General features: G+C 40.9%; 1 long non-coding RNA gene across 1 annotated transcript in view; it reads left to right on the top strand.

Annotated features, from left to right (window-relative positions):
* The window catches only part of LOC130141700 (uncharacterized), a 43051-nt gene that overhangs the window by 21554 nt on the left and 5384 nt on the right, over positions 1-16113 (top strand). The gene's annotated exons all lie outside the window — the stretch shown is intronic.

Raw genomic sequence — 16113 nt, 5'->3', positions numbered from 1 at the left:
GAGTAAGCTTTAGTAACATTAACAAAGGGCATTCATTTTTATTAAACGAGTTGTGCTCTAGGCTTTTATGGGTGGCATTTATAGGGTCTGTGCGTGACCTGTCTTCTGGTGTGCATAGTGTTTCCAGTTGAGATTTTTGTGTGGTACTGTTGGCCAGTCATCACAGGCACAAGCAGAGTGAGTTGCTGCAGTGCTTAAGGAGTAGCTGCTAAGATGGTACTTCTGATGTGCTGGGAATCAGGAATGATAAGAAACATCCTGTGGGAATACTAATTAACAGAGGTTTCTTGCTCAGTAACCAAAAAGTATCCAGATAGCTCCCATAAACCCACCAATACAATACCCATATAGGAGTCAAATTTTGTGTGGGATAAGAGGCTAAATCATGTAGTCTATATCTGAGCAGCCCAAAATGAAACACTGAGGTTTCAAACTGTAGCACAGATGTGTGGCTTGGGCTTCTCTCTGTGAAAGTCCATGGTGGTCTGGCCATCTCTTGTGATTCTGTAGTTTAAGTTGGACTGAGCTGACTTGGTCTGTCTGATTTCTAAAGCAGCCAAAATTTAACAACCCACAGGCTTCATCTTTAATGATAGTAATTTGTGCTCTTTTTAGAAGAGACTCTGTGTGGAGGAGGAGAGAGGAGCAGGAAGTGGAGACAGGACAATTTTGTACACGATTTCCAGTAACTGATGTCTGTAAGCAGCTGTCCTATTATCCAGTAATGGCTCTACAGCCAGAAAAATATGTGGTGTTGTATTTCTGGGTGCATGTTGGGGGAAAGCAAAATAAAGGCTAAAGTTATCAGGGAAACAGCTCCCATCTTTCCTCCTGGTTTCCCCAACCTCTCAGAATTGTCAAAGATTTGCTAAGTGCCCTGAAAATCCTAAGGCTAGCCCAGCTCCAGGCTGGTCTCTTGATAAGCATACATAATGCTCCTGCAGCTCCAAGAGGAAAACATCTGAGGTTTGGGAAGGGTCAGCCAGAAATGACATAGCTGCAAATATGAAAGGAAATCAAAGAACTGCAGGGTTCCGCCCAGGAGAGAGTAGAGCACACGAGGCAGCTGGGCCGGCCAGCACCAAAACAAGATTAACAGGAAGAGACGCCCAGAGAGCATTTTTCCTCTCAAATTTCATGTGTGCGAATTCAGTGCTAACCTTGACCCATGTTTTGATTGCCTTGTTTTGAAATGCCCTCCCTTGAACTAATTAGTTAGACTGCTCTTCCAGTGCTCCTAAGTTGCATGTTTTTGTGGTGAATTGGGTAATGCTTGATATTTTTCTGAAGGACCTGGACTGTACAGTGAGAGGAGCATGTCAGTAGCATTGAGGTGCCCTAATTTACTTTGGAACCTCTGAATCATACTGAAGTTAACATAACAACACCATTTATAAAGGAAGATGGAAGTGTTTCCACACTTCCACACATGAAACCTGTAAAGTGTTGTCATGCAGACGACACGTTAATTCCTCTATGGTGTTCCTTTGTTTCCCATATTGTGAGTTCCTTTTCCATACTGTAGTCTTCTAGGACTCTCCTCTTACTTTACTGAGAGCAGAGTAACACTTACAAGATCATTTAAATTACTTGGACCTCCAAGTCCTATTTCAAACAAACAACAACAACAAAGTGCCTTAAGCACTTTTAAGGCCAGAATTTGATAGGTACTCAGTTTGATAATGACAAAGATAGGTTGAAAATGAGATAAAATCAAACAACAAAGAAAGGCATGGTTTCTAGTGTCTCTTGAAATAAACAGGAATTTAGTGTTTCAGTGTTGCAGAAGCCTCAGTGAAGTTCCTAGCTATGTTTAGCACCTGAAATGCCTTTAAAATGCTGGTGACTAAACCTATTGTGCTGGTTTTGGCTGGGATAGAGTTAATTTTCTTCGTAGTAGCTGATATGGGGCTATGTCTTGGATTTGTGCTGAAAACAGTGTTGATGATTCAAAGATGTTTTCGTTACTGCTGAGCAGTGCTTACACAGAGTCAAGGTTTTTTATTCCACTCACACCACCCCACCAGCGAGCAAGCTGGGGGTGCACCAGAAGCTGGGAGGGGACACAGCTGGGACATCTGACCCTGAATGACCTGAGGGATATTCCAAACCATATGACATCATGCTCAGCATATAAAGCTAGGAGAAGAAGAAGGAATGGGGGGATGTTCAGAGGGATGGTGTTTGTCTTCCCAAGTCACTGTTAAGTGTGATGGAACACTGCTTTCCTGGAGATGGCTGAACACCTGCTGCCAGTGGGAAATAGCAAATGAATTCCTTGTTTTACTTTTTTCTTGTGTGGCTTTTGTTTTATCTATTAAACTGTCTTTATTTGAACCCACTATTTTTCTCACTTTTACTTTGCTGAATCTCTTCCCCCATCCCACTGGGGAGGGAGTAAGCAAGTGGCTGTGTGGGACTGGGCTGCTGGCTGGCATTAAACCATGGCACCTATGTAGGCATTCCAGGCTTTTTCTGTTTTCTCCCTTAAGCTTTAATACAGAGGTAGTCAGCTTGCCTAACTCAACACATATGTCAAAATATCCTACATCAGGAGTGCCCCAGCTGTGCTGTGAGCTGTGCTGGTTGCACAGGCAACACAATGCTACAGGCACTGTGAGCTCCTGTTAGCCTGTACTTGGCACAAGGATGCCCAGCAATCCTGCCTCCAGTGATGTCATTTGGGGACATGTTATGGGTTGAGGAGGGGAGTGTGTCCTTCCCTGCTTGTGTGCGATGCATGGGTTGGGAGGCAGTGGGGACCACTAATAGCCCCCTCCCGATTTCCCAAAACAAGGAGGGAAAATGTGCAGCCTCTACCCAAACCATGTCTCTGAGCAAACATCCACTCTATTGTGAACACTATTGGTAAATAGAAAGTTATTTCTCAAAGGCCTTTTCCATATCAATTAGTGAGAAGCATAGCTTGGACCAACTTTGTCAAGCTTTTAATCTGGGGAGACTTTTTGTTGCTGAACTGCCTCTGCATACAAAATGTAATTGGTTGCCAGCTCACACTTCCCTGACCCATTTCCAAAGCTGTTTCATTTGATTGTGTTGGGTGATTTTTCTGAAATTATTTCTTGATTTTTATCTGAAATCCATTGATAATGGTTATTTAAGCTCTTTCTTTGGTATCTGGTTGTTTTAATTTCAGGGAGAACATTGAGGAGTTTAAGTATGTATTAGTTATCATAGTGATGGATCATCCAAGCAAGGAACATTTGGAAATTCGCATATTCCTTTTTATTGACCTATGATATTTGAAAGATGAGCCTCTTGCATGTTGTTAGCAGTTTGAACATCTATAAACATTTACCAGTTGGTTTAGATTTTTTTTTTAATAGTTTGAATATGTACATGTAGATTTTTCCTTTAATCCGTCCGAGAATATTAATTGCCCATTTGGTTTGCTGTTTGCCATTTATTTAAGACTTTTCCTTTAAAGTAGTATTGGATTCATTTGTGCTGAATCAGGTGCACTGGTGAAAGGCAGTAAGATCTAGTGCACTGAAAACTCACCTGAAAGCTGTGAACTATTGTGGTCTGTGACTGACACGGATATGATTTATATCCTGGGTCAAATCATGCACCTCTGCATCTCACTTCACCCAACTGTAATAGGATGAAAGTAACATCTCTCCCTCATGAATGTGGTAAGATTTTAGTAGTATTGGTACAATATGATATTAAAATGGTAGTGGTTCCGTTTTATTAATGGCAGAGCTTAGTGCATTTAAGAGGTGATCTTGTGTAGGTTCTCAAATATGTGAATTATTATCCACAGCTTTGTGCTGCTAAACAGTTAAATTGCTTGTCAGATTTGGGCTCCAATGTGTCTGCAAATCTGCAAAGCGGTAGTGATCCCCTTCTGTTGCTGGCCCATGTTCACCTCAAATTTGAGCTAACCATCCCAGATTCATCTGTGGGATCATCCAGTGGAGAGATAGAGACTGTCTTGGGAGTGCACCTGCCTTTTGAATCCCATGCCTGGCCCTGCGACTGAATGACAAACACTTTGGGCTCCAGATAGACCAAGTGGGACCATCTGTTGCGAGTTGCTTTGAGTCAGCATCCCCTACATCTGTGCCAGGTCTTACCTTGTTGAATTTGGATGCATGATCAACCTTTAAGTATTGGTTGAGGGCAGAAATGGGTTGAAAGGTTGTGCTCTGATGTGACAAGCATTCAGCTAACGAGCTTCAGCAAGGTTCATGTGCAAGTCCTGTAGTCTGTTACCGTATGGTGAATCAGCACATAGTGCATCTCAGTTTTGGTTTGTGCAGTTCCACTAGCTAAAGCTGAGGGTGAGAACTGACAAACCAGACATCTCTCTGCCACTTCGACAATTGGCACATTATTTTGTCTATATATGTCATATAAATAAAATGAAGTTGTTATCTCTGGTGCTCTACTTCTGCTAAGGCAACGCTGTTGATGCCAGTTGTGTGTGCCAACTTTGGTGTGAAATAATACCCAGTGGAAGTACAAACAGCATCAATACTTTGCTTGTGAGTCTACTTGGGACTGACAGAGTGTCTCAAAGCAAACAAGGAAAAGGAAGAAGTAAAGTAACTGTGGTTAGGATCATCGAAGCTAGGTGTGGAGAAACTTCAGTCACATAATTTATCCCAATTGCAGAGAACACACGATAGAATTGGTTTCCTAAACACTTTGTCTCATCCTGTCCCAGCAAGCAGGACAGAACTTCTTTCTAATGAAAATTATCCTATGGATGTGGCTGCCTGTCCGTGCTATCAGATACCCTTATGGTTAAGGTGCATGCCACTCCACTGGAGTTTTAGTTCAATATTGTGTTCTGCTGCTCTCCACGTGGGCAGTGTTAACAGTGCTTTTTCTGTAGCAAATGTAATGCAAAACTGCTGGAAGCCACTGATACATCTGTAAATAGAATGACTTGGGATAAAGTCAGTAGGCTTTGAAAAGCTTTGTTAGAAAGGATTTGGCCCTCAGTATGCTGTGTTCTATATTGTAGCATGGCATTTGTTGCTTCAGGACAAATGCATCTGTCTGTCTTATGGGCTTTCCGTAGGTGTGTCAGCAGACAGCAGGGTGGGTCAGTTCCTACCTTTGCTTCTAACCTGTAGATATATGCTCTACTGTTACCAAAATTTACTTTCTATGATCAAACATACTCTTAGTGTCTGATGATCCTTTGACAGACACTGTTTTCAATATGTGTGATTTTTCTACTGCATCACCCCAAATTCTTTCAGATGTAACTCTGTTAAAATCAGTTGAAACTGGTTAAAACTTGGTAACTTGATGATGCATGGTCCAAGGAGCTCTCTTCAATCTTTAACTTTAATCCAGATGTGGAATCAATAGAATTACATTTACACCCTCTCCAGGAGTGTTGTGAGGCTTAATTCACTGAAGTGTGCAAATCACTTCGTGATCCTTGGATAAAAAATATAAAATGCAAGAGCACAGAGCTGTAGGAGTGGTAAAGAATATCCTTCTCTTCCAAATCTCACAAGAATGTAAGGTCTCTCCTGCGCTATCTCTCTAGATTCCCAGTAACTGCGCTAGGAGTTAGATCTGGTCCTTAGGCAAGAGAATCTGGATTCTTCTTAGAAAACCCATCTCTCAAGTGAAACTTTTGCCTCTATATTTCCCAGAAGATTCTTCTCTTTCAGTCCAGAATTTTATCAGCAATTCTTATGCTAACAGGGGTCAGGAGATGAGATGTTTCTCACGTTACACTTGAAGCTTCTCATGAATAATGGCCTGTATCACCTCTATTGTCTGTCCAAAACATAAGCAACCAGACATAAGGCCAGAGGAGAAATTTAAAGAGTGCTGAATAAGCCAGCAGGACAGACCAAGAACTAAGATAGAGACTGAAACAAATACAAGGTAGAGCAGATGGTTATTTGGGGAAATATCTAAGCAGATTAACTACTAGGCGGCTAGAGAATGAGTCAGTCTCTAGTTAAAAAGTACCCTGAAATCTTTAGAGTGAGATTAACAGAAACACAGATGAAGATCACTGTAGCCAAAATAAATCAGAGGTCATTATTCCCTAGTGAATTTTCTTAAATGTTAAGTAGAGCACATCAGGCTTTTCACAGGAGTTTGAGGGGGGTTGCTAGACTTAACGCTATCACTTGCTCCTGTGCAAGGTTAGTCTGTCCATTTCCTCATCAGTGTTGCCCTTCTCTTCTTTCCCAAATTAATTTGTTTGCTTTTTTTGTTCTCATATATATACATATGTGTGTATATATTGTGTATGGAAAAAAAATTAGCTGCAGTTTGGGCAAGATGATAATCCCAAAATACGTCACACTGGAAATGGCCGTCATGGAAATTTTAGTTCCCCCCTAGCCCTCAAATCTTTTTGTTTTCCTTCAGTAAGACTGCAGCTGCCATCTGATTTGTATTTATATATGCTCTTTATAGATATTAATGCAATAACAGATTAAACCTAAAGTAACTGTTACTACACAGAGAAATTTCAGGGTCTGATCTTGCAAACACTAATGCCTCTGAATAACTTTAATCTTGTGCATTGTATATTTGAATTTAATGGGGACTCTTGCATGCCAAAGTGTCTCACATATGTGAATGTTTGCTGCAACTTCAGACTTTCCCCATATGTTGATGTCAATTTGTTTTTGCAACCCAAGACAGTTTAGAAACCTAAGTCTCTGATCATGGTTTGTATATGTTTTTTCAGTTCTGCAGACTTCACTGTACCAGATTTTCAATTGAAAAAATGGACCGAAACGTCACAACTAGTAGTGAAACCACCTACTTACACCAGGCTAAACTTGGCTTACAAGGGGTTCTTCAGGCATTTTCTTTGAAGTCTGAGCAAGCTCCCAGGTAACACAAGAGTAGTAATGCTGTTTTTACAGTACCAGCTTCTCACCACACATTCTGAAGGTGAATTTCTAAATGAAACTGGATGGTAAAACTTGGAAAATTGTACCATGGCCCAGCAGCCAGTTTTAGTGCTTGTATAAATAGCTGAAAGTGTCCAGAAATCAGACAGTGGAGTTATATCAAACTTCTGTAGTGTAGTTGGCCTCTGAGCTCTGTGTAAGGGCTGAAGGTAAACTGAAGAATTCAGACTCACTGTGTTCAGTAGGGTCATCTTTTCTGCATGGGGGCTTAGATGCCAAAAACTGTTTAGAGAATATTAGTTTCATGAGATTTCCACTAGAATATAACATTTTGATAAACCCACTTCAGACGAGATGTGGTTGGTCTCAGAATACTTTGGGGAGAACAAAAAAGTCCATTACTCTTGAGCAGGTATTTCAACTCATGCTCCAGTGAGCTAAAGCAGTATATAATCCCTGTGTTCTGCCTTTGAAGGTATGAATCATACTTACAGTGCATGGTCAGCCTGTTGTATTCTGCTGCAGAGGGCTGCTGAGTCAACACTGGTGGTTCGTTTTGAGTTCAAAAAGAATGGTAATTTTATAGGCTAATGTAAGGCTAATAAAGTCCTCCATAAGGCAATTACTGTGACCATCAGGAAAGTTATTTCTCTAGGTTCAACAGTTTACATGTGACTAATGTACTCTTGGAGAAGAGGTGACTTCCCTTTAAAACATGCAGCAGCTGACTTACAAGCACACTGATAATGTCTGTGTTTGCAGTTAAGGCTTACTAACCATTGGCATAAATCTGATAAGCATTCGACAGCGCCTCAAATTATATCACTTCTCAGCTTTTGAGTGAATAAGACATTTCTGAGCCCACAGAAATGTAAACAGATTTTTTAATTATTTTCTCCGTCCTGGCATTATTTAACATCAAACTCCTTTTTGTAAGAGTTATCTCCATATCTGTCAAGACCAAATATATATGTATATGTGTGTGTGTGTTGTACATAAATAAGTATAGTAGAGGTAGAACAATATGAAGGTGAGAACCAAGGTAACAGACAAAAGAAAATTGTTAGGCACTTGAAATTAAGAAGATATTTGCTTAAGTAGCATAAATAACATCCATAACCTCTTTCTCACACGTTTCCACTCCTAAGGTACTAGAGGAATCATGAGACATATCAGTCTGTATGTCAAAAAGTTGTGTGGGACAGTTGAGATACTGGCTAGGGCTTTTGAAATGTGTTGTTTCCAAATGACATAGGGTATTCAAGGGTTTTCTCAGTTTTAGGCTGCTATGTCCCTGTAGGAAATCCCAATGTTAGTCATACAAGGGCCAGGCACTTTGAAGAGAATTAATCTTATCTAAAAATTAGTAGTTTAGGGCTATGCTGATCAGTCAGTATCTCTTTCTAATCAGAGGAGAGAAGAGGGCACTTTGAGAGAGTGAATGATGTTGGCTATTTTGACTCCTGTGTTAGGAAGAAGTGAATTGCCTATTGGAAGTGTTGCTTTTTCCATTCACTGCAGAGGGAGACTACGTGAATAAGTTTTGGCAACTGATTTTTTACATCAAAATGATATGAGTATAGCATCAGCCCTAAACATGTAATGTTGATATTTTAAAAGTTGATTTAGTTGTTGAAAGATGCAGGTAAAGGGCCATTTATTGGATATTTCTGAAAATCTTTATAGCACCTGTAGGCACTTATAGAATTCTTGAAAGAAAAAAAAAAAAAGAAAAATGCTCTTCTTGTTCTTTAAAAACAAATTGGCACTACTGACTTGTTGGCATTAATTAATTGACTGAAAAAAACAGTCCTGATGAGGGAACAAGAGCTAATTGCTTCTGTCTGGTTGAGGATGGACTATTGTCCGCTCCTCTCTGAGCTGGGTGGGACTGATGAGTGCGTAGGGTAGTTCTTGCTCTCTGCTGTGGAGCAGCCTTCAAATTTCACTGACTTGCAGAGCAGCTGGGAGTCCTGGTGTGGTTAGTCTTCCCCTTTCTGTGCTATACCTCCAAGGTTATATCTCCAGGAGGCGCAGTGAAAAAATAAATCCATTGGAGAGCTGTTTTTACCAAGCCCCATGGCTCTGAGTAAAGATCCCAGCAGGAAGATCAAGAGAGGCCAATTAAGCTCCTTTCTGTGCCCATTCCCTCTGTGTGTGGCGTTCTCCTGTTTCAGATGGGCCTGAGGACCGGAGCTTGTCCGCAGAACACCACGCATACTAGAAGCTGCATTTTTTTATAAATTGGGAACAGAACTGGCCACCAGAGATTGAAAATCTGGCAGACAGAGCTGATTAGACATGCTCAGAAGAGCTTGCAATTGCACTGCCGCGTGCCCTTTGGGCCTGCAGTGAAAAACAAGGCTGAACCCTGCCAATATTTGTATATGTGATTCTATTGTTTTATCTGAGGATGAGATCAGTCGGTGGAGAGAGCCCAGAACAAAACTAGAGTGCTTTTTTTTATTCCATGGCATCATGAGGGAATGTGAAGCTGGGATCATCCCCCACCCCACCCTCATCTTTATGACTCCTAAACTAGTGCTCCTCAACCTTTTTGCATTCCAGCGGCAACATACTGTCCTTTCAAAAGGACCCAGTGCCTCCTTATCTCATTTAGGTGACTAGGAAATGTAAAACTGTCCTGAAATAGGTCCCTGCCTCTTTAGGAAACCCCCACCCTTACCTGAGAACTTAAACCATGTCTGACCTCTTCCAGCCTTGTAATCCCATACACATCCTCAGAATATTTTAGCACCTAGATGATCTTCAAAGGTCCCTTCCAACCCAAACCATTCTTTGATTCTATAATCTCACTTACTTTCAGGTTTTTCTTTAATTTTCTTCTCTACCTTTTCATAATATTGTGTTGTCAGGTAATTATTTGTGAAATGCAGGTACTGAAATGTTACCTGCTTTTATTTTGATGGAAAGGAGTGATTGCAGGGCTACGGTTTGAATGGGGATTTGAAGAAAGCTAAGGATAGGATCCCTAGATAAGGAGACACGGGGTGGGGGGGGGGGGTGGGGGGGGGGTGGGGTTATAGGTGGTGGCTGACTTGCAGTGTCCTTGTTGAATTGATTGTTTTAATGATGATATGTAATTGTATTACAGTATTAATCGTGTGCTGGAGCACCAGGTGCATTGTGAAGGTGTCTTTTTAGTTACTGTTTCAGTGGAAAGAAGGAAATTGAACAATGATGACTGTTTAACTGTTATGTTCAATAGGGACTGAACCCACGACCTTGGTAGCTGAAGCTCCGTATTTCTGTAGCTAAATTTGCAGGAATGCATCCCACCACATGGGACAAGGTCTGACTCCCAAAGCTGAGAATTGATCATGACTTTGAACAGTCCAGGTGGATTTTTGTGTGCCTGTCTGTATGGCAACAAGACAGGTAGCTGACTTCTTCTGTTGACAAGGGCTAACAGGCTCCACAGCTTTTGTAGACAGACGCGTTACCACAAGGCCAGGTGCTGCCATTGCCCCAGCCGCCTAACAAGACAAACAATTATAGAAGCCTTCTCTTTATCAAATTCATTTGCAGTGGTTGCTCCCAAAGCTCCTTTGAGAGAAATGAGGAAAAGAACCCTGAGAATACCTACCGAAAGCTTGTCCAAACCCATTAAAAGAAAAAAGAAAAAAAAAGAGAGAGAAAAAGAAAATATCAATGTGTAAGTCTGTCTGCAGCCACGGCAGAGGGAAGCAGATGTTAAGCAAGCCTGCCCGTGCCTTCTGAAGCTCTGTTAGTTCCTGGAAGGCAGCCAGTGCTGAAATAATGGCTCGAGGCGGCACCCTTTTCTCCCCTCTCCCTGACCTACTAGCAGGCAAGACATTTGTACATTATTAAGCTGTGGAGCACATACTGTGCTTTGCAACTGGACAGTGCAGGGCACTGAATGTTCAGAGTTGTAAATCTCCAGTCACGTATTCGCTGTGAGAATCTTGTATTATGTCAGAAATATCCCCCCCCAACTCCTGCAGCCTTCCTGGGCTTAAAGACACCTCCCTGTGTATAGATGGTGACATACGCACAAAAAGGAGTTGAGGTTGTTGTCGGTGTAACGTGTAAGTCAGGAGAGGTGATCTCGGCTGAATTCTAGCCTGAGTGGCTGGTTGTACTTTGGAGGTCACCGAGGTATGTGTGTTGCAACTGCGCTCTGAAACCTGCTTGTCTGAGATGTGGTGGGGTCCTGAGACACCTATGATTGTGTGTATTTATGTGCTCTGTAGAGAAAGGGCAAGATAAAGTCACATGCAATATAAATATTTTGCATTTGGCTTCCTAGTCAAAGTTCCTTTTGGTTTTAAAGGTTTCCCATTCTAGATTTCTTTCTTCCTATTTCTTTAGCCTGCATTCAGCTCTCAGGTTTTGTTTGTACATGGACTGGCTTTGCTTCTACATGATTTATTTGTTTATTGTTTTTTTGTCTGCCAGTAAGTGGGCATCTCTCACTGTGCTTTAGTTGCAATTATTTTGCAAGTCAGCTCATGGGCATTGTCCCGTTTCACTTACTGCCATGGTGTTTTCAGTTCCCATCCTAGGCCTGCAAACTTAAAGATTCTGACTCCTTGTGTGACATGGATGGGTACGTTCAGATACAGCATTAACAGGCCTTTTTTTTGAGGTGCTGCTGAAATTCAGAATTGCTGAAATTGGATTATAAAAGATGCTAAGAGGCAAAGTGAGAAATGATCCTTTAAAAGCGCCCTTTGATATTTAAAAGGATTGTGAAGTAAACCTTAAAAACCTCCCTTGTTTTCTGTTGCTCCATTTCTTGTTTTGTCTCCTAAGGATTTCTTTTCCCTTTCTGAAGACTTCCAAAATACACAACCTCACGGGAAGTCTATTGCTCCCAAAAGACAGTCTTTTTGTAGGTTTTGACCTGGGTCCATCTCCTGTCACAGCTGCAGCTTCTTTCCTTTGAGGTAAAGCCAAAGCTGCTGAAATAAGTGTCAGTGCTGGAGATTGAAGGCTTCATCTGATCCAGAGGAAGGGGTTAATGTTGGCAAGAGCAGTTCAAGTCCAGCTTCCTGTCCAAGGCAACACAACGCGATCTTTCTGAAGGCCAGATGTGAATCTCATTGCCTGTGACCCAGCCTTGTCTCCCACGAGGTCCTCCAAATCACTGCTTTCTAAGCTGCTCATCAGCTGCAAGGTGGTAAAGCCTTTGGTTTGAGCTTGTGTTACCCTGCATGACCCAGAAAGGAGAGACTGGGTAGCTTTTTAGGAAATGTGCAGCTGCATAACATTTAAAGAGAGGGTGGTTTTTAAGCCAGGCATTTTAATGCCAAAAAGCTACCTTTTAAAAGAAAAGACCATTCCAAATTAAATCCTTTTAATAATTGCAATGTTCTGCTTAATTGCAGTTTTCTCTTTCCTGTGGTGTTCGGCTTCTCCAAACAATACCCACAATGTTTGCAGTAAGGGAATTGAAATGTGCTTGGCAGCTCCATTCTGCAAAGCCTCGATGATTTTTGTCATTGATCCAAAATCTTATGCCAGTTCACTGATGTGAGGTCACTCTAATTTCATCCCATGGTTGCTGGTAGACTTTTTTTTGTCCCTGCTGCCCTCACCCCCTGCCCAGCTCTCTCCCCCACCTCATTTTGTTGGAGGTTAATCACTGTGTGAGGTAACTCCATCCTTGGCATGTTCTGTGATCTGGAAATTTTGTTGCTAATTACTGCCTTTGCACCGGAGAACAAGTCTGCAGAGTCTTGCCCTGTAAGTGACTGCACTTCTCCATGGCTCACGTTGCAGAGAGGACATTTCTGGCGAACAGGAATCTGCTGGGGTTGGTTTGACCAGTCTGAGCCTGGAAGAAAAATGGACTCCTTTATAATCTAGAGTGTCTACCTAGAAAACACTTAGTGCTCCATGTGCTTAGCAGCAGAAGAGAAAATACCTGTCTGGAAGGGAGACTGTCCTGCTTTTAAACAAAAAATATCCTATGTGATTTTTGCTTTGAGCATTTGGGACTTGGGGTGATATGGGAATGTAGAACCAAGGCTTGTGTGGAGTGGCTTAAACATCCCCAAAAATCTTGCTAGGAGGATGAAATTTTCTTTTCTTTTCCCTTTCTGGTCACGTTTTACCACTGGAGTTACTCAGCGAATTAATAGGTATAGAAATGCAAAGCTCTTTTCTTATTACACGCCATCGATCTGATTGCAGTGTCATTAATTGAAAGACTCGGGAAATGTGATGGATGGTTCAGTTCAGGATTCCACATTCGTTTTGGCATAGCCCTGCAGGAGAAAAGCTGCATGAAGCTGATTGAAGGGCTCTTTTTGTCTGACATGAATTATTCTTTCATTGTCAAACCTTGTAACAGCATTCAGACATAGGGAGATTTACAATGTGAAATCCTAAATGGGGTCTATTCTTAAAATAAAATTAGGAAAAAAAAAAAAAAAGAAAAGAGAGCTTTATCTTGCAACATTGAAAATAGCTAAAAAACCCACAACTATTTCTACAAATTAAATCTCGTTTGCAAAACCCAAGGGGCTGATATTTCTCACTTAAATTATACCAATGGTAAGGCCTTAAATGAAAAAAACAATTGCTTTAATCACATAACTGTTGTCAACATTTTTATTACATTCAAATATATTTGTTTGTACGAGAGGGTTTGTTTGTTCTTTCCACTGTTGTCATTTACCTAGCAGACTGATTTGTCCATTAATCTGTGTATCCTGCTTGTCCTGTAAAATAAAAGGAGGTTTTTCTTTGGGGGAAATCTAGGTGGATGTTATTTAAATGCTTGTTTTTAAGGAAATCATTCTGCATTTTAGAAGACATAAAAATGTATCAGTGCTGTATGGTGACAAGATTTCATCTTTTTCCAGCTTGTGTCTGAAGGCAGATCTTATCAAATAGTTTTGTGCTCTTCATTTTTTGCTGTTGATCCTAGGCAGTTCTGTTGTTAAATTCCTGTTGCTGTTTTGTCTGTTTAAAAATTTGTGCTATGCTCTGAGAAATACCTGCAACATTATGAAATGTAACAATTAAAGAGTAGAAGAAAGGTGCAGAACAGCCTTGCTTCACACATGATATCATTTACAAAGTCAAGGAAGAGTTTTGAATGCAAAGTAGCCACCCAACTTGTAGTTTCATTTAAGAATAAAATTCTGAAATAACGTTATACGAGATCTGAATCAGTGATGTCTATTACAAATGCTGGAGCTGGTAGAATAGCTAGATTACACAGAGGAGACAGATCAGATGAAGAAGAGCATTTGATTACATTACATCTGATTAGTGGTGTCTATTCATCTGTTGTTTGTGGCGGTTTTTTGGTTTTGGTTTTTTGTTGTTTTGTTTTTTAGAAAGCTGACTTATTTTATTGGAATGTGCTATGTTTGAAGAAGCGACAGTATCAGGACTCAGACTAGGAGCTAGACGGACATAAACTGCAGTAGTAAAAGTACCCAACTCTCTGGTTTAACTGCCTTCCTCCCTTAGCTACCTTACTGTCTTCCAGACCTGCATGCCCAAGTGGTGTTAGTAGATAGATAGCCATGGGAATGATTACAGTCTTACTGTTCTATTTAACTACTTTTCAACAGCAGATAAGTATCGAGCGATTAGTTTCTGTTTGAACTCCTAAATAAATGCCCTTTTTCACCTGAGGTGTGCATTTGCAGGCAACAGACTGGCCCGATAAAAGAGATGAGTAATTCACATTAAAGTGGGAAACAGCCTTTTCAGATACTAAGAAATAAAACACATTGATGGGAAATGTTGTTCTCATCCCCCCGCCCCTCCCCCTGCCTATTCTGCATGTAATACCCTCGCATACATATATTTTAAGGTCTCATTGTTTGGCGAAGGGTGAGATTATTTTGTAGGTTTTGTTATGCTTTTGTCTGCCTGATAGGACCTCTCGCAAAGGGACTGTGAGCGTGGTTGTTTCTGGTGGAGTTGCAGAGCCAGCCACTGCTCTCCGTGTTGTGCTGGTCCTCTATGCAATGTCTTTCTTTCAGGGAGCAAAGAGCCTACGATAAACTCTGCGCTTGGCATATTGGAAATCTTCTGTCTCCATAGCGCCTGCAATTCCCAACAGCTAAGTTTTGAAATGAAACTGCATGGTGGGTCAGCACAACACCCATTTAGCACCGTTTCTTTTAAAGCCCGTTATTGCTTTGTTTTATGCTGTACTGTCAGCTCTGGGATGCTTGCATTCAGGGCTTCTCTGGGCAAAGACGTTGTTTTACTGCAGCTTTTCTTTAATTTTGCTTCATTGCGAGCACCTTCTATGTTGTTAGCAGTGGCTGGCTGTAATCTTCTAGCTGCTAGGCTGTTCTTAAAAGGTGAGGGAGATGGGGAGTTATTTCTTTAAGGAGATATTTCTGTTGTTTTAAATTTAAGATTTTTTGTTCTTTATGCTGTCTAAAGCTAAATAAAATTGATAGTTTCTTGGCACCCAAAATTGGGATGAATGTTTTTCCTTTGGTGTCACTAATTAACCTCCCATAGAAACCGATATAAGTAGAAAGAGAGCTAACGATAGAGGGTTATGCAGCGTACATCCTTGCAGGACTCTAAGCATATCATGAGGAAGAAATGCTTACTTCTCAGCAACAAACTCTTTCTGTCAGACTGCTTGATTTTTAGAGCTTCCTGCACTTTGAAACGTGGGGTATAATTTCTGCAAATTAAATTACAGTTTGGAGCCATAGTTGCTCTTACAAAATCTGTGTAAATAACATTGTCCACAGACTGTGTTGTCACCTTTGAAATGCTCTCTGCTCATGGATAGCAACCTAGCTCTGTCTTGTGGTGGAGTCAGGGTGGTGCTGGATTTTGGAGCTTTTTCCTTTTATTGTTTTTGATTTTGTTCAGGGCATTTTTAATTTTGTTTAGTCCATTCTGACTCTGACAGTTTTTAAAGGTAAGGCTCATTTTGTGAGGTTAAGAAGAAGGAGAAAGTAAAAGGTACTGTATCTTTCTTCTTGTTTGCCTTAAGTCTAAAACATCTGAGAAAACACCCTTAAAATTATCTTAAAAGTAACAGTCGCTGAAGTAAAAAAATAATAACAGATTTAGCTTACCCTCTTTAGGGACATAACTTCAGGAAACTAGGCATCCACTCTGTCTCCTCTGGAATAATCAGTTTCTTACCTAATATATATGAAATGACCAAATACATCTACGTAATTTGCATCTTTACTTCAGGAACAATTGATCAAAAAATGGAAGCACTGCTACAGATCCGAGAATATTTTCGTTTAAAGCC

This window comes from Falco biarmicus, chromosome 20, assembly GCF_023638135.1.
Source record: "Falco biarmicus isolate bFalBia1 chromosome 20, bFalBia1.pri, whole genome shotgun sequence".
Taxonomy (NCBI): domain Eukaryota; kingdom Metazoa; phylum Chordata; class Aves; order Falconiformes; family Falconidae; genus Falco; species Falco biarmicus.
Note: the sequence above shows the minus strand (reverse complement) of the source record. Positions and strands in the feature narration are given on the sequence as shown.